This window comes from Balaenoptera borealis (genome assembly GCF_965194805.1).
Source record: "Balaenoptera borealis genome assembly, chromosome: 12".
Classification (NCBI taxonomy): domain Eukaryota; kingdom Metazoa; phylum Chordata; class Mammalia; order Artiodactyla; family Balaenopteridae; genus Balaenoptera; species Balaenoptera borealis.
In genome coordinates this window covers 81654622-81674612 of record NC_138869.1, presented here as the reverse complement: position 1 = coordinate 81674612, position 19991 = coordinate 81654622, and the positions used below count along the sequence as shown (strand labels likewise).

At 37.0% G+C, this 19991-nt stretch overlaps 2 long non-coding RNA genes across 2 annotated transcripts in view; one reads left to right on the top strand and one right to left on the bottom strand.

The window, feature by feature from the left end:
* The window catches only part of LOC309608195, a 775896-nt gene that overhangs the window by 132669 nt on the left and 623236 nt on the right, over positions 1 to 19991 (bottom strand). The window lies entirely within an intron of this gene.
* The window catches only part of LOC309608189, a 154285-nt gene continuing 135083 nt past the window's right edge, over positions 790 to 19991 (top strand). The window contains exon 1 of the long non-coding RNA XR_014232713.1: positions 790 to 1672. This is a non-coding gene — a long non-coding RNA (uncharacterized lncRNA). The remainder of the gene's footprint in view (positions 1673 to 19991) is intronic.

Below are 19991 nucleotides of genomic sequence, written 5' to 3'. Positions count from 1 at the left end.
ATTACTGTGAGGAATACATGAGATTATGTACAGATGTAATTTACCATCCAACTAGATGTGATGTCATCACTATTACTATTATACAATATTATCATAACAAACAGGTAGCATAGTGGCAGTAACATTACGTTTAAAGCCAGGATTTCAACTCTGCTATGTATTGGTTGTATAACCTTAAACAAGTCACTTATCTCCATTTGGCACATTCATTCATATCAAGCCCTGATTCAACTCTTTAGATACTGCTATCAGAATCATCTTTCCAAATTAAGAAATATCACTCTCCCTCGTAGAGTTGCCTAGAATAGCACTACCCTGTCTGCAAAGCTAAGTTCAAGCTCTGTAGTTGGGCACACAAGGCCCTTTCCAGCGTGGACCTTGCATTTCATTTTTCCAATCCCTGGTTGCTGTCTGTAACTTTTTAACATTTTCTTAGCATCTGTGGCCTTCAGTCACTACAATGAATTCCTTGCTACCCTCCCCGACATACATTTCTGCCCATTTGGGGCCAATCTCCACATTAGAAACAAAGTATTCTTTTTTTGAAAACAAATTGTTACTTCCTTTTTTAAATCTATCTACAATTGGGGCACTTCCCTGGTGGCACCCGTGGCTAAGACTCCACACTCCCAATGCAGGGGGCCCAGGTTGATCCCTGGTCAGGGAACTATATCCCACATGCCTGCTGCAACTAAGAGTTTGCATGCCACAACTAAGGAGCCCATGTGCCACAACTAAGGAGCTGGTGAGCCACAACTAAGTAGCCCTGGAATGGCAACTAAGGAGCCCGCCTGCTGCAACTAAGGAGTCCACCTGCCACACCTAAGAGCCCATGCAACCAAATAAATACATAAAATATTTAAATCTATCTACAAGCTGTTTCATTGTTGTTAAAGAAGAAAATTATTTTCATAGCGTATGACGTTGTGAAAGGTCTGCCCCTACCTATGTGCTGGTCTTCATTTCTTTCTACTTGTTGACACATGTTGGCTTACTGCGTACCAGGCACTAGTTCCTCTTGACGGTGTAGAGACTACTGTGGAGAACAAGGCAGTTCAGATCGCCTGCTCTCACAGGACTTCCATTCTAGATGAGGGGCAGAGACAGAGGCATACATCATGTCAAAAGATAATGCAGACTAGAGGAAAATAAGGAGGGCCGGGAGTGTTTCCTTTTAAATTACATAATCAAAGAAGACTTGAGCATTTGAGGCAAGACCTGAATGAGGAGAAGCAATGAGCCACAAGTCCATCTGGGGACAGAGCATTCAGACAGAGGGAAAACAGGTGTAAAGCTCGGGGACCTCTCACCCGAGTAAGTTCTGTTTCTACAGAACATCTTTCACTTTCCAGGTTTTCCATGCACTCGGATTACCTTCTGCTCCCTTAAATTTAATACCCCCTTCTCCATACTCACTTTTTATCTCACTTGGACTTTTTCTTCAGGTCTCAACTGAAGCACCATTTTCTCAGAGGATAACTTCCTTGATCCCAAAGGTCTGTTGTGTCCCATTGTTATTCACTTACAATGCACTTTGTAAATTTCCTTCATACATCTTCTCACCTTCACAGGTGCTTGCTCATTGCCCATCTGCCTTGCTGGACCGCTGGAGGGGGAAGCCTGGGTCTTTCTCATTCACCACCCCCTTCTCCACTGCCTTGGAGAGTTCCAGGTACCTATGGGAATTTAGTATTTACATCCTAAATGAATAAATAGAGTGTGAATGGCCTTGATAATAATCTCACAGTCTAACCTATGTGACCTTGGGCAGGGAGAGGAAATCATAAGTATTTCCTGAGCCTCAGGCTCCTTCTTTGAAATGTGGGGCAAGAATATGTGCCTGTTTTGTTTTGTAGATAAAAATGAAGGAGGGAAGGGAGGAGAAAAGGAAGGAGAGAGAGAGAAAGGCAGGAAGGCAGGAAGGAAACTGAGAAACGCTTTGAAAGTGTTCTCTTCCAGTTTATGAATGGAAGTCTACATTTAAGAGAAGATTAAACCCAGGCTAGATTTTCTTAGTTTTATTCTAATTGGAAGGAAAAGAATGACAGTCGCTTAACCCTATTGAATTGACTCAAGGGCAGAGAAACAAGACTTTACACTGTTTGTAGGCGGGTACAGGAAAGCATAGGAAACTAGAGTTGGAACAAATGAAACTGGAAAATAATGCTAAAAGTTAAGAAAAAGGATGATGAAGGCAAATGTCATCAACTTCTTTATTTATCATTCATCTTATTTTGCCCAGGAGTCTCTGAAATATCAAAACACTTCCAAAAAACTGCATTTCAAAAAGTAACTAGTCTCTCCATATTGATTATTTCTTTTTTCTGAAGTGGTTAAAACATATTTTTTTTAAAATCCGATGAATTTTAATTTTTATTGTATCACACATGAATGTTCTTTTCTTTAAAGTAATAAATGTGTGCAACCTGGGAGACTCTGATCGGGAGGTCGCAAGTACAGTCCTTTATTTGGAGACCTTGGTTAGTTTCCATTTTGTATAAAAACACTGTCTTCTTTCTGTTTTGTATTAGGTTTGACAAAATAGTGTGCTGTGCATAAATAGAGCCATGGACGTTGTGGGTTTGCGGTGAGAACACCCTCATTGGTGGCTAGCCTTCAATTTCCTTAGCTCTAATCAGGAATGTCCAAAGCAACAGTGTGACAAGATGAGATGCTGGTATTTGGAGTGTATTTTCTCATTTGTGAACTGAAAGCTGTCATGGGTTTTCTGGTGTTTTAGATTTCTTTTTATGGTCCTTGGAAAAACCCAATCCCAAGAATATTTCTGATGACGTGCATAACAGAAAGAAAAAAAAAATGTTATTTGTCATGGATGTCCTACTCTTAAATCCTGTGGTATAATCCCTGCTGTTATTTGCCATTTAGCCTTCAGAAAGGAGGGCAGGTTCCTCAGTGCATTCTCGTAGCCAGTTTTTAAGCTTTCACTTCCAAATCCAATAACTTCTAAATATTGCAAATCTATTTGGATTTCAAACTTTTCATTTATTCTAATTCTGTTGAGGTTTTCTCCCTTTTTATTGAAGTTCTCTCTCTTTTTAATTCAAATTATCCCCCAAATGTTCCAACTTTTCTGCGTTCATCTGTATAGGAAAGTCTTAAGTGCAAACTGTATTTCAGGGTAGTTTAAGATAAGAACCAAACCAAATGGGTAAGGAAATTGTCACATTATCCTATATACTCTTTCCATCTGTTCGTATCCAAACAACACCTTCAATTACCATCTGTACGTAAGTGACTTTTTATGGGTTCAGGTGCTGGAAGCATGCCTGTAACATCTTTAAACTTTGAAGCAAAGATGTCCTAAGTAAATTCCAATGGTGGCTGCTTGCTAGGAGCTCTGTCACAATTATTTTTTACTTTTAAATTCAATTTTAAGAGTATCTTTTTCATAAAATTAACACATAAAATTAACATAAAATATATCAATTTTAAATGTAGAATTTGATAAACTTGGACAAACATATATGCCTTTGTTGTCAACTTGTGAATTAAATTTTATCCCCACTAAAATGTCTCCTCTGTTCCTCTGCAGTCAGTCCAATCCTATACCAACCCCAGGTAACATCTAATCTCTCTGAGATTATAGATTGGTTTGGCCTGTCCTATAATTTCTTTTTTTTTTTTTAAATATTTTTATTACTTTATTGAAGTGTAGTTGATTTACAGTGTTTCAGGTGTACAGCTAAGTAATTCAGTTATATGTAGACATATCTATTCTTTTTCAGATTTTTTTCATTTCCATTTTCATTATAATTTTTTACAAGTGGAATCATACACTGAATTTTATTTTGCATTTGGCTTCATTTGTTCAACAAGCTTTTCAAATTCACCCATCTCGTTGCATATATTCGTAGTTTGTTCCCTTTATTTCTAAGTAGTACAGTATTGACTTTATGGATATACCACAGCTTCTAGTTTTTGGTTATGATGAATAAAGCTTCAGGTACACATCCTTGTGTGGACAAAGTTTTATTTCTCTTGACTAAAATCTAGGAGTAAAATTCTTGGGCCATATGGTAAGTGTATGTGAAATTTAATAGGTAACTGTCAAACAATTTTAAAATGGTTGTGCCATTTTACACTCCCAACAGCAGCGTATGCTGTTCGCAGTAACTCTACATTTCTACTAGATATTTGGTATTTTTTTCTTTTAGTTGTAACAAAATGTGCATAGTGGAATCTCACTATGGTTTTTATTTACATTTTCCTCAGGACAACTGATGTTGAACATCTTTTTTTTTGTGTTTATTGACCAGTTATATATCTTTATCTTGAGGTGTCTATTCAAATATTTTGCCTGTTACAGCACATTCCAAAAAGTCCCTTGCTCATTGCTAGTGCTCCATCAAATACGTGTTATTGAATTCTAGATCTGTATGGGAATATAAAATTTGTACAAAAAGCTAAAATCAAACCAGAAATTTTCCAAGAAGTTTGATGTTAAACAGAGAGGTAAATATAAAATGATACACTGAGAGAAAAGAAAAATGGCCAGAGAAATGTAAAGGCTACTGAATAGCTATGGCATAGGAAAAGTCTCCCAAAACTGAAAGTCTAATATGTTAACTGCCGGAACAATATAGAAGAAAAGCTTATTATTACACAATCTCAATATTAAGGAAGAGAAATGTTTTCCTCATCACTCCTACTACTTTTCTTTTCTAGTGAGTCTAGGCTTTGAGTGTGTGCTGTTGATTGATGGCCTAGGGTTTAGGTTTAGAAACTGGAGGCTGAGTGAAATGACAAAAAACAAACGTAAACAAGAACTTTGAGCAGGAGAATTCTGCTTTGGCTCTACTTTCTGCTTAACAAATTTAATTTGTAAGACAAATAGTTTAGTGAGAATTCCTCTTCAGAAAGCCAGTGTGGAAATATATATATATTTTCTGTTGTAAGGGATCCCTGTTTTAAAACATGGAGCTGGGAACAGCATTTTTTTGTACTCAATTTAATAATTAGGAATCATTCTTTTCAATGTTGTATAGTATTATTGCCATAGACAGTGCAACTGACCAAATATGAATTTTATTCAAAATCGATCTTGGTTTTAATGTATTTGCTGCAAAGAGCAACTCAGTAAATGAATAAAACAAAAGGTGTTGACTTCACATTTCTTTCTCTGTTTTACAGTGACAACCATAGTCATTGTATGCTTCTCGCATGAATTTAACTACGTGCCTTAGTTATGTTTTCATTTTATATTTTAAATTCACATAAGAAATTTTGTCATTTTGTCTTACTACATATTTAATTTCATCATATTTCTTTTCTCCAAAGATATTTACTCATTTCTCAGCCCTTCAGTATGTAAGAATGAGCAGATATGTAAATGATACCTTGATGAAATGAATTAGGATGAAATTGCGTAATTTTGAAAATGAAACAGTCAATAATAAATATAATAGAAAAACCTAGGTCTGAAATCATCTTGGGATTTATAATTGGAATGAAAATTGAAGGAGAATTAATAGGCATAAATGTCCAAAATAAAAGAAACCTGCAAAGAATTAATATGTTTTTCTCACTTGAAAGAAAACAACTAAAAAAAACCCATCAAATAGATATTTGAAAGATTCTTACTCAGATCAAAGCTAACTATTTGTTATGTTTTTAACAGAATTAACTTGTCCTTTTCATCTTAAATTTTTGAGTGTCAATAAGCTGAGCAAGACCATATTTTCTGACTAAATATATGTCTGACAATACTTCATTTTTTTTGCATTTGTGCATTGAAAGTTAGCAATGCTCTAATGATTAAAATGCCATCCAAAGTTGGATACTCACAGTAGCTGGTTTCATATCTTAAAGCTACAGTCAATCAAGGAAGTGTGGTATTGGAGAAAGACTAGATACATAAATCAATGGGACAATAAGGTCCAGAGATAAAACGTTCACACATATATGTGATTAATTGATTTTCAGTAAAGGTGCAAAGTCAATTCAGTGAAGAATAGTCTTTCCAGCAAATGGTTCTGAGACAATTAGACATCCATATGCAAAAAAAAAAAAGAAAAGGAACCTCAACCCATACCTCACACTATATACAAAAATACAGTGTACTTCGTATTTCAGATAATATACTTTATCTCTAATAGTTCCATTTGGCTTTATTTATATTTTTATTTCTCTCCTAATCATTCCTAAGTTTTCCTCTATATTCTTAAAATATAGATCATATTATCACAGATTTTTACATCATCATCTATTAAATGCATCGTCTGATATTTCAGTGTCTTTTCTATTAGTTGACTTTTCTTCAGATTGCATATAGGTCATCTTTCTCTGCTTTGCATGCTTGGTGCTTTTGTTTTTAATTGGTTGCTGTGCACTGTGAATTTCAATTTGTTGGGTCCTGGGTGTTGTGTTGTTCCTTTAAACACTGTTGGGGTTTCTTCTGGGACACAGCTAAGTCCCTTTGAATCAGTTTGGTTCTTTAAGGCTTGCATTTAAGATTTGCTAGGACAAGTTCAGAGAAACTTTTAGTATGTGGCTGGGTCCCACTACAAAGCGATACCACTTTTGGGACTGTGCCTAAAGCTCCATATGTCTGGAGGCCTTTTGACTGGTGCAAACACAAACTGTTCCATCCCTGTAGAAACTCAGAGAATTTGTTTGGCTTACTGCTCACCTGTGGCATTCATGGATAAATCGGTACTCGGTCTGAGACTCGAAGGCAACCCTCTTAACATGTCTGGGTAGCTTTCTCTCCCTGTAGTTTCTTTCCCTGAGAGATTCTGCCCCACAAGTTTTAGGCAACTTAACTTCCCTGAAATCGAATCTTTTCTTAATTCAGCAAGACTGCCTGACTCACTTTGTTTCCCTTCTCTTCATTGTGGTCTGGAAAGTGCCTCAAGAAAGCAAAGTAATTATAGGACTCACCTCAGTCCTGTTTTCTCAAAGGGCAGAGTCTTACACTGCCTCTGGTCCGATATCTGACAAAAATGTTGTTTTATACGTGTTTTATCTGGTTTTCTAGTTGTTTAATGTGGGAGGGTAAGTCTGGTCCCATTTCTGTCTTCAGTACCAGAATCAGAAGTCCTCTGCAACTTTTAATATACAGAGAATATGCATTTGCAATCATCACTGACATGAATGAATGAATGAATGAATGAAAGAATAAGTGAATCATTGAGTCAATAAGAAAGTATTGTGTACTGTATTTCCAATATGTACTCTGTTCTTTGCTGTGTGCTAATATAGCATATATGTGTCCCAGCCTTGCTGGTGGAGTTTTCCATCTATTTAGGGTTACCAAACTATCAAATGGTTTAATGACATGGTAATTATGCGTTAATTCATTCCGTATAGCTTAAAAGTTCATTGGTGGTACAGGAAATGTAATGATTACTACAGATTGGAGTGGCTACAGTTGCATGAACAAAGTAGAACTTTAATTAGACCTTGAACTACGGATGATAGATGAGGTCAAAAAAGGGGGGAGGCCGGCCAGTGGAAGATATATGATACCTGAATGCATGGTATCAGGGGTACGGGGTGGGGAGGTGGATGTGGTGGACCCCTGGAGAAGAGGAGCCTGATATGAGAAAGCATTGTTACACAACAATGTCGACAACAAAGCAGGCATGAAAAAGAAAATTAGGGCTTTAAAACTATCAGTGTTACCTTTGAAGTGTAACCGCAGACGGTTATTTAACCTCTTTTAACTTCTACTTTTCATCTGTAGCCCCACTTTTTCTACAATATTACAAAGACCTCGGTGTGTCCAGTAGGCAATATTAACGGTACACCCCCATTGGTTATAGTCATGTATTATTTTAAAATGTAACCATTTCATATCCACTCTCAGGAACACACAGATTTGAGACTAAGATAAAAGTGATCACACGCTCTTCTACGCTTGAATTTAGTTCGTTACATATTTGACACTGATGTTACTCATTTATGTCTCAGACATAAAGCCTGAGAGCTCTGCTTTTCTTATCATGTTGATTCCCTACTTTAATTTCATTTTTTGATAAAAATTGTATATATTTAAGGTGTACAGCGTGACTTGACATGCATATACATAGTAAAATGATTACTACAATCAAGCTAATTAATGTATCTTCTCTTCACATAGTTACGTTTTGTGTGTGTTTGATAAGGGCACCCGAAATCTACTCTCTCAGCAGATTTCCAGTCTCCACACAGTATCACAAACTATAGTCATCATGCTGTACATTAGATCTCTAGACTTATTTATCCTACGTAACTGTAACTTTGTACCTGTTGATCAGTATCTCCTCATTTCTCCCACCTCCCTGCCCCTGGTAACCATTGTTCTACTTCCGGCTTCTATGTAGCTGAATTTTTCAGATTCCACATATAGGTGAGGTCATGCATTTTTTTCTTTCTGGGTCTGGCTTATGTCACTTACCATAATATTTTCTAGGTTCCTCTATAATGGCAAGATGCCCTTTTTTTTATGAATAATGTAATATTCGTGTGTGTGTGTATATTATACATCTTCTTTATCTGTTCATCTTTCAGTGGACACTTAACGTTGTTTCCATAACTTGGGTATCATGAATAATGCTGCAGTGAACATGGGAGTGCAGATATCTCCTTAAAATACTGATTTGGCCTTGGCAATACATTAATATTTCGCTATGACATCAAAAGCTCAGGAAATGAAAGCAAAGATAAACAAGTGGGGCTACATCAAACTAAAAAGCTTCTGCACAGCAAAGGAAATAATCAACAAAATGAAAAGGCAACTATGGAACGGGAGAAAATGTCTGCAAACCACATATCTAGTAAGGAATTAACATGCAAAATATATGAGACTCATATAACTCAAGAACATAAAAACAACCTGATTTAAAAATAGGTAAAGGACCTGAATAGACGTTTTTTCCAGAGTGGATGTGTAAATGGCCAATAGGTATATGAAAAGATGCATCATATCACCAATTATCAGGGAAATGCAGATCAAAACAACAGTGCAATATCATTCACCCCTATTAGGATGGCTATCATAAAAAAAATAAGTAAATGGTGATGCGGATGTGGAGAAAAGGAAATCCTTGTACACTGTTAGTGGGAGTGGCAATTTAAATGGTGCACCCACTATGGAAAACAGTATGGAAGTTTCTCAAAAAGTAAAAGTAGAACTACCATATAATTTAGCAATCCCTTTTTTATATACCCAAAGGAGAAGACCAAGATCCTTCCTTTTTTTTTTTTTTTTTAATATATTTATCTATTTATTTATTTTGGCTGCGTTGGGTCTTTGTTGCTGCGTGCAGGCTTTCTCTAATTGCGGCGAGTGGGGGCTACTCTTCGTTGTGGTGCGTGGGCTTCTCATTGTGGTGGCTTCTCTTGTTGTGGAGCACGGGTTCTAGGACCGCGGGCTTCAGTAGTTGTGGCAGGTGGGCTCAGTAGTTGTGGCTCACGGGCTCTAGAGGGCAGGCTCAGTAGTTGTGACACATGGGCTTAGTTGCTCCACAGCATGTGGGATCTTCCTGGACCAGGACTTGAACCTGTGTCCCCTGCATTGGCAGGCGGATTCTTAACCACTGTGCCACCAGGGAAGTCCCACCGAGATCCTTTTAAAGTTTCCTCATTTAAAGAGACTTCTGGTTACGTGGAAGATAAGAGAACACATGGGTGATTACCAGAGAGGAAGGTGGTGGGGGGCATGAGAGAAATAGGTGTTGGAGATTAAGAGGTACACACTTTATTTACAAAATAAATGAGCCACGGGTATTAAATGTACAGTGTGGGAGTATAGTCAATAATAATGTAATATCATTGTATGGTTACACATGATAACTAAACTTATCGTGGTGAGCATTTTGTAATGTGTAGAAACATGGAATCACTACGTTGTGCACCAGAAACTAACATAGTGTTGTAGGTCAATTATACTTCAAAAACAAGCAAAGAAACAAACAAACTCTTAGAAAAAGAGATCAGATTTACGGTCACTGGAAGTAGGGGGTAGAAGGAGGGGGAATTGGAGGAAGGTGGTCAAAGGGTACAAACTTCCGGTTATAAGGTAAATAAGTACTAGGGATGTCATGTACGACATGATTAATGTAATGAACACTGCTGTACGTTGCATATGAAGGTGGTTAAGAGAGTAGATCCCAAGAGTTCTCATCACAAGGAAAAATATTTTCTTCGTTTTACTTTGAATCCCTATGAGAGGGTGGATGTTCAGTAAACTTGCGGTAATCATTGGTAATGATGTATGTAAGTCAAATCATTATGCTGAACACTTTAAAGTTATACAGTGCTGTATGTCAATTATATCCCATTAAAACTGGAAGGAAAAAAAAAGGCCATCGCAAACTGACATTAGATACTTAAAAATATTTTGTACAAGATTTGAAGTGCAAAAGCCAATCGTTTTCATTTTCTTGGGTAAAGAAAACCATAAGGGTAGAACGTTGTGGGTACCTCCTGAATTAACTGCTACTACCAATGTTTCTGTCATTTTCAGATGTAGCAGCCTCCGATAAATTGGTTTTAGCTGTAGTAATTTGTGTCATACTTAGCGTTGAGAGAGTTCTACTTGCCAAGTCACTCCTAGCACTTCTAGGCTGGCATTGTTGAAATATGGCTTTCAGAATTCTCTCCAGGAATCTTCCAGGGCCCAGCACAGTACATTAAGTCTTTTCCCCCCTAACTTATAAATGTAATGGGAATATGGACAAGACTTAATTTTTCATATTCACTGCATGGGTCTATAAACTTATTACAACAATGCCCCACATATTTTTTTAACTTTATTTCAGAAAACTTCAGAGAGCTGTCAGCATAAATTTAAACATCTGTAGTCATGCTATTATCCTTTTGTGGGGAGTTGGATTTTTTTAAATTAATTTTTAGTGGATATAGTTGCTTTACAATGTTGTGTTATTTTCCACTGTACAGCAAAGTGAATCAGCTATATGTATACATATATCCCCTCTTTTTTGGATTTCCTTCCCATTTAGGTCACCACAGAACATTGAGTAGAGTTCCCTGAGCTATATAGTAGGTTCTCATTAGTTATCTCTTTTATACATAGTATCAATAGTGTATATATGTCAATCCCAATCTCCCAATTCATCCACTCCCATTTTTCTCCCTTGGTATCCATACTGGAGGGAGTTGGATTGATGTTTAGGAATAGTCAACATTTATTGGACCCAAGACTGGCAAATAAATTATATATGTATGCTGAATAAATTATGAAATAAACAACAACAAAACAAAACAAATCTATAGGAGATTAAAGATTTTGTTTGACACCTTAATTTCAGGAGTCAATCCAGAATAGTTCCAGGGCACACTTGATCAAAATAGCATAAAGTAGCTGCTAGTAATGACCCTACCATGAAATATAGTACTTGATTAAACATGTACTTTGTGATGTGCTTATTATAATGTCTCATAATTTTGTAGCTACATGTTATGACTTGATGCACTACGTGTCATTCATAGTATTTACCTTGAATTTGCTTGTATAGATAACTAGAAATTGTTTTAATATAGATACCACACATTTAATAATAATTCAGAATAATTTTTATGAAAATGAGTTCCTAGTTTTTCCCAATACATTACCTCATTTGAGCCTTCTAGGTTTCTCCTTATAAAATGTATTTCATATTATCATACTTACTTACAGTACATTCCCAGCCTACCATGGAGTAAACCTCTAAAATTTATTGCATAGTATGAATTAACTGAACATCTTCTTTATCTATGTCTCTGTTTTTTTTCCCTTACCACATTCTTATTTTTATACCCTTCTTCCTCCCAGAAGTTCCCACTGCTAACAACTGTTAGAAAACATCTCAAGCTGAAAAGGGCACAATTAGGTACAGGGAATAAAGATTGAGTTTGGCTTGCCCGAGGCTGAACATTTTTCAGAAATGTGGACAGTGTTTTAAAAAAATTTTTTAATTTTTTTAACATCTTTATTGGAGTATAATTGCTTTACAATGGTGTGTTAGTTTCTGCTGTATCACAAAGGAACCAGCTATAAGTATACATATATCCCCATATCCCCTCCCTCTTGCATCTCCCTCCCACCCTCCCTATCCCACCCCTCTAGGTGGTCACAAAGCACCAAGCTGATCTCCCTGTGCTATGCAGCTGCTTCCCACTAGCTATCTATTTTATGTTTGGTAGTGTATATATGTTCATGCCACTCTCTCACTTTGTCACAGCTTACCCTTCCCCCTCCCCATCATCATCATTTTTATTGGGTCTTGTTACCCATTCTGTTTTTTTTTTTTTGATACACCATCTTCTTTTCTTTTTAATTTTTATTTATTTATTTATGGCTGCGTTGGGTCTTCATTGCTGTGCATAGGCTTTCTCTAGCTGCAGCGAGCGGGGGGCTACTCTTCGTTGCGGTGCGCGGGCTTCTCATTGGGCTTCTCACTGTGGTGGCCTTTGTTGTGGAGCATGAGCTCTAGTTGTGCAGGCTTCCGTAGTTGTGGCGCATGGGCTTAGTTGCTCCACGGCATGTGGGATCTTCCCGGACCAGGGCTTGAACCCGTGTCCCCTGCATTAGCAGGCGGATTCTTAACCACTGAGCCACCAGGGAAGTCCTGGTTACCCATTCTTAATTGTTTCTCAATGACCATAATATTCAGTTGAATTCAGAAAATACAGATTTAGAACCGTGGCCTTTAGATCCAAAAGAGTATTGAATACTCATAGTGCCATCATCCCAGTCTCTCAGAAAACAGTTGACCCTTGAATAACACCAGTTTGAACTGGCAGGTGCACTTATATGCAGATTTTTAAAATAAGTACAGCAGTACTACACGATATGCGGTTGGTTGAATCCATGGAGACAGAACAGCAAATACAGATGGTCCACTATGGAACTTTAGCATCTGTGGATTTTGGTATCCACGGCAGGTCCTGGAACCAGCCCCCCGCGGATGCCAAGGGATGACTGTACCTGTGATTTTGGCCACTGCTGTTGCCGACAGTTCCGTTCTTTACTGACTGAGATCGCATAGAAATCACCAACTGTGCATAGTTCTGCTCTCTTGTCTCAGGCTTTCTCTGAAACAGTGGGTTCCTCCTGTGCTCCGATCTAAGCCAAAGAGCAGCCCAGAAGTGTGGGAGGGTTTTCTCCTTCAGGGATAATCCTCACTCAACAGGGAACAATAGCCAGAATGATTGTCCTTTGCACAATCCTGTCTTGGAGGTATTTTTAAACTATTCCAAGATCCAGTGAGGTTGGTACAGGAGCACTTTTGTTAGACTTTCTTCTAATGGTCTCACTCGTGCTGCTCCCTACTGCTGCTTCTTTGAATTACATCTCCCATCCCCCAAACTGTGGGCAACATAAGCCTGCTTCAAGCTCTACTTTTAAGGGAATCCACATTAAGAAAGAGAGAAACCTTAGGAATCATCTAATGCAATTTTTCCCCTTTCTAGTGGAGGAAACAAAGAACAAGAGAATTTAAGTTACTAGGTTAAAGACATAAAATAGTGATAAAACTCGTACTAGATCAAGTATCTATAGCTTCAATTTTATGAGTTATTATCACGTGTCTCTGAACTAATGTTCACGAGATAGGAGATTCGTCCTTGCCATATATGTAATATCAATCCTGATAATTTCTCAGGAAATATCATATATTACCTATGCCCAATTGACACATTACTTCAATAGAAATTATCAAAGACTAATGCAAAACAGAAATTTTTATTAATGTCAGTCTTAAAGATATGCAATGATTACTATATGTTCCCCTTTTGAATATATAAATGCTTTGTTCTCTGTGTTGGAAATGCCAATTTTGTCCACCCAAGATCTTATGCTTGTATGTGACTCCCTGTGATCTCTTTGGATAGGCCTTTGAAATGCAATGTGAGAAGAATTTTTATTAAGTTTAAGACAAATCAAACACATGAATATCAAAAACTCGAGCAGGAAAGATAACTCTAATGTAAATCTGCTCCACCAGTAAGACAAATTGGTGACTTTCTTTTAACAACAAAAATCTTTCCATGATAGCTAGCTACAACAGAAAATTACTGGGGCATATTGAAAGGCAAGAGCTTTTCAGATGTATAAAGTGTGTGTCCATGAAGGAAAAAATAAATCGCTCAGAAACATTATAGGAATCAGAGGGACTCAATTCTTCTAACAGGATAATGTTCTTTTCACCATATTTATATTTCTCATGTTTCAGTTTTTATTTTCCCTTACAGGTTTCATTTTATGTTATGAAGTCCGATGCTTGTAAATATAAGGATCTGTTACCATGTTTTTATCTTGTTCACATAAAAAGTAATCGCTATCTTCGTAGTGGATATTATAATTTTCTTTGTAAAACTGCTGACATTATACCCTTGATTTCTAGAGCACAGGATTTGAAACAGTGGCTGTTTATCCAAATGGTAGTTATCATCTTTGGAAAATAAATTGATACATTGTCATTTTTATTGATGTTAATATTTGGATAGAAAGGCATTCTTTAAAGTTAACATTTTTCTATATGATAACTATATGTCAAGTGACTAGTAAAATTTTACACCAGTTTTGCTTGTGGTGGCTCCTCCTTAAATGTTTGTTTCTTTAGTAAGTAGCAGTGTTTTCTGGGCACAGAGTTGGACTGATGAATGACGTGAATCTCTGTGACCAATAGAGCTTGACTTTGCTTTTTCTCTGGCCTCCTGGGACATTTTGCACAGTGTAGACTCTGACTAAAGACCTGATGAATGTGGTTGGTTGCTGTGACATGATCTCTCCATCAATCTTACTAGAAAGAGCAGTGTTACTTGTCTGCTTTCTCAACGCTGTATTACTGGCACCTAGGATAATATTTGGCACATGGAAGGCACTCAAGAAATGTTTGTGAAAAGAATGCACGATCTGCCACCTTTTTAATCCCTGATATTTTTTCAACTTTTTAAAATATCAAGAATAATTTATATGTAGAACGTTCACTCTTTTTAGTGCAGTTTTGTGAGTTTTGACACACACAGTTATAAATTCACCACTCAATTAAAATATGGAATAGTTCCAACGTTTCCAAAATTTTCCTAGTAGCCCACTTCTAGTTCCAGCACTTGACAACCACTGTTTTTTTCTTTTTTTCCCTATCGTTTTACCTTTGCAAGAATGTTATATAAATGGAAACATACAGAATGGAGGTGGGTTTTTTTTTTCCACTTTTACTTAGCATACTATATTTGAGATTCACCCATATGATGGCATGTAAGTTATCATCTTTTAATGGTAAAGTCCTCATGGACTTTTAAGGATATCGTATATTCATATAGAACGCATCTTTAGAGAAAAAGTTTTTGATTTTAAGAATACTTTCTAAAGTGTACCATTTGCAATGACTGTGCTAAAATCCAATAAAGAAACAGAATTGAGGCATAACTAGCACTTTTAAGAAAAAAAGACTATTTTAGTAAAATTTTAACTCTAGGCAAGTTATTTATTTTGGGTCTTCTCTCACGCAGTGTCACTTGTTTTCAGGTTGGCATCCTAAAAATGGAGAGCAAGTTTGATAAATGCTGTCAGGAGAGTGTGGGTGAGGAAAAAGAACAGAAAAACATAGAAAGGAAAAGAGAAGAAAAAGGGCAAGAGTCAGTTAATAGGTAATTATTTAGGAAAGAGGCAAAGTGGAAATCAGAAATACAAACATTTATTTACTAGTAAGAAAGACAATTATTTCCATGATTTTCACTCTAGATTTTTATCATCCTTAATGGAAATATCAGATAACTGGGAAAGTCTTCCTGAGGGGGGAAATTTACATCACCTGGGTGGATTCCTGTGGGGTAGAAATACACTTAATCTTAATGGTCTAATTGCATGGATCCTAGGAAGCCCTTTCAAATGCAATAACTAGTGGTTTCTTCAGCTCCACACAGGGTGAAGGCACAATTGTTGGGCACAAGGAATAGTGATTTTGAATGGAAACTAGAGCACAGGAAAAGATCATAAAAGGAATATATTTGAGTCAAAGCAGTTATCCATCCAGCCCAATTCATCATTATGCATATTTTCATTCAATCACTTTTTGTAATAAATATTTTTAACTCTGTACTATGAGCCAAGCATGACTAATTAGAAAATAAAATAGGGTAAGATTTCTGCCCTTGAGGATCTTGTACTCTATCAGGGAATATAGACAGAGACACAATTAGAATAGAGTGAGTTAGGGAAGGAATGAAGGATATGGACTGACGTAACAAAGGGGACAGGATGATTATAGCTGTGGGGAAGGAAGGAAAAGTTCTCAGGTATAAGCGCAGACCTGAAAGTTGAATGCTAGGTCAGGAGAGATTGAAAATGAGAGATAATAGGGAAAATTTAACTGAATCAAGTGTCCAAAACAGTGGCAAGGGGCTGTGCAGAAAAGGGCTAACTGCCCAGTGTGCCTGGGCTGCTCACACCCTGCATATTCTGGGGTCTTTGGAATGTGCCCTTGACTCAATTCCTGGGAAATGACCTCTGAACCCTTGGAGTATCCTGCCTGATAAGAGTGCCTTTGTATACCTGAGGATTTGGACCAAACCAGGTACTTTACGCTGACAGTGTGACTTGTGGTGAACATCTGTACTGTATGCCGGAGACTTTGGGTCACAGTGTATCAGGGTGACATCTGGGAGGCTGGGGTCTGAGTAGCTGAGGTCAGACCTGCGGGTGCTACACGCCTGTGTGGCTGACTCCCTGTAAAAACCCTGGACACCGAATCTCAGATGAGCTTCCCTGGCTGGCAACACGTATTGCCACACGTTGTTGCTGGGAGAATTAAGTGCCTGCTGTGCTAGTTCACTGGGATGGGACACCTGAAAGCTTGCACGTGATTTCAGCTCTTCCCTTTGCTGAGTCTAACTGGTATTCTTTTACTGTAATAAACCATACGGTGATTAGCACAGATTTTTTCTGAGTTCCTTGAGTCATTCTCATGAGTCGTCAGTCCTGGAGGTGGGCTTGGGAACCCCTGACGCAGGTGGATTCAGAGCATCAGTGACAGAAGAAGAAAAGTGGGTGCAGGAAAGTTTGTGAACTGGGCAGGTAGGAAAGGAAGAGCATTGCAGTCTGTTGGCTTCTATGTATTTCTCTGAAGTTACAGTGTCTTGCTGAAACAGAATCAGCGGAGAGTGTAGGGCTAGAAAAAAGGCTCGAAGTTTTCAGGAACTGGAAAGTATAATGTTGAAAGTCAGAGGGCAAACTTGGGAAAGTTTGTGGCATTTGGGGAATGTTGAGAACTTACCTGAGGTTATAGATCCTAAATTTATAGTGACCTTCATCTACCAAGTTGTAGATTTCTCTTCAGCTACGATCTATGATTCATTCAACATTTGACTTTCTATCGAGGACAGTGGTGTTAGGTAGGATTAGGCTGATAATATGAAAATGGTTCATTTCTTCTAAGCTGAATAGGGAACATAGGAGGAGGCTGAACACAAGACAGAAATCAAGGAGTCAATGGGCCATGGATCTCAGTGAGATGAAAAACAAACAAATTGGGAGATTGGGATTGACATATATACACTAATATGTATAAAACAGATAACTAAATAAGAACCTGCTGTATAAAAAAAGTAAATAAATAAAATAAAATTAAAAAAAACGCCCCCCCAAAAAAAATAAAATAAAAAAATAAAAAGCTTATGAGAATAAAAAAACAAACAAATAAACAAAAAACAAACTAGTGTACTGGATAAAATTGAGACAGTGGATCAAGGAGAGTATGTTATGAGATGGGATGATCAGATAACTGAAATCAGTATTTCACCTAAACACATTGTCTTCAGCAGTGGTAACAAGGAAGACAATGATGTCTAACACTGACCAAAGTCATGGAAAGCAGGTTACATATTTATTTAAATGATTCAGTGAATATTAATATTCAGACTTTCTTATTAACATGTCCAGGAGCTCATATGGAAGGCAAATAAGAATTGAAAGTACTTAGACATATAGTACATGAATTTCACATTTTAATCCAGCCTTAGAGCAATAAATGAGAATCACCTTTTCCCCACACCCTCATCTACACTCAATCTTACAAATCAAAAATAGTTTTTAAGGAATATAATGAGTAAGAATTGGTATTTTTTAAAAATTACATTATCCAGGTTTTTAGTGAGTTAAAATTTGTATAGTTTTTGGTGTTTTCTTTCTGTTTTCTCATGTTTGTCTTTTTTTTTTTTTTAATTAATTAATTAATTATTTATTTGGCTGTCTTCGTTGGGTCTTCGTTTCTGTGCGAGGGCTTTCTCTAGTTGCGGCAAGCGGGGGCCATTCTTCATCGCAGTGCGCGGGCCTCTCACTATCGTGGCCTCTCTTGTTGCGCAGCACAGACTCCAGACGCGCAGGCTCAGTAGTTGTGGCTCACGGGCCCAGTTGCTCCGCGGCATGTGGGATCTTCCCAGACCAGGGCTCGAACCCGTATCCCCTGCATTAGCAGACAGATTCTCAACCACTGCGCCACCAGGGAAGCCCTGTTTGTCTTCTTTTAGTTTTGCTTTTCATGCACTTTATCTTAAAGTTGTTTGATTCTGATGTACTCAAAGTTATTCATGTTTTCTATTATAGCTTGTGTGTTCCGTGTCTTACGCATAAGGATTTCCCATCCCAAGTTTCCTAAAATGTATATTATATTTATTGTAAAACTTTTGTTGTGCAGCTTATTATGTTTAAATTATTAGTCAATCTGGAATTTATATTAAGATAAGAGATGATGATGTAACCTAAAACACTAATCAGTTTCCCAATTTCCTTCATTAAATGGTTCAGCTTTATCCGTGGATTTTAAATGCAATCTTCATCACATTATAAATACACATATATAATAAGAGTCACATATCTGTTCCATTGATGTGTTTGTCTCTTCTAGATGGTATCACTGTATCTTTATAATGTCTTCTGACATCCCTGTTTTATGTTCTCTTTATTCAAAATTATTTGCTCTCTTTGCCCATTTCACTTTCCCATGCATTTCAAAATCAGAGTGTTAAAAATTCCGTAAGAATATTGTTAGAAATATATGGAAATGCATTGAATTCATTGAATGTATGAAAATTTGTTGAATTCATTTACTAAGTTGAGGAGAACTGACTTCTTTCACAATGTGTCTTCTTACTCAATGATCTGGTCCATTCATTCAATTAATATATATGTCTTTAGATTTCCACATATATTTTATCAACAAAAAGATTATATTTTACTTGGGTAAGTTTTGGTTGATTTTTTTCCCTTGGACATTTGTTGTTAAATTAATTTCTAGATACTTAATTTTTTGTTGCTGTATTTCCTAATTGAAACATTAATAAGTTTTGTTTTTTCTCTAATATTCAACTGCAATATCAACTTAATTATTTGATATAGTAATTTATCAAGTAAATATTTTGGATTATCTACACAGATAATTGCACATTTGTACAATTATACATAGACATTTGTACTTTTTTTTAAAAAAAATATTTATTTTATTTATGGCTGTGTTGGGTCTTCGTTTCTCTGCGAGGGCTTTCTCTAGTTGTGGCAAGCGGGGGCCACTCTTCATCGCGGTGCGCGGGCCTCTCACTATCGCGGCCTGTCTTGTTGCGGAGCACAGGCTCCAGACGCGCAGGCTCAGTAGTTGTGGCTCACGGGCCTAGTTGCTCCGCGGCATGTGGGATCTTCCCAGATCAGGGCTCGAACCCGTGTCCCCTGCATTGACAGGCAGATTCTCAACCACTGTGCTGCCAGGGAAGCCCCTGTACATTTTTAAATAATTATAATTTTGCATCTCCTTTTCTAATTTTTATACCTATTTTATAGGTTTTTTTTGTGTTAGAGCATTAACTAGGAACTTAAGCTTAAAATGACAAATACTATTTAATTAATACTCTATATTTTTCTTCTTCCATATACTCCTTAGAATGTCTACTCTATGAATGTTATCTTCTTTGTTTTCAAGCTCAGCTTTATTCATTTACTTTTAAAACCATTTCCCAGAATTTGATGCCAGAAAGGCAAGTTGCAGAGAATGTTT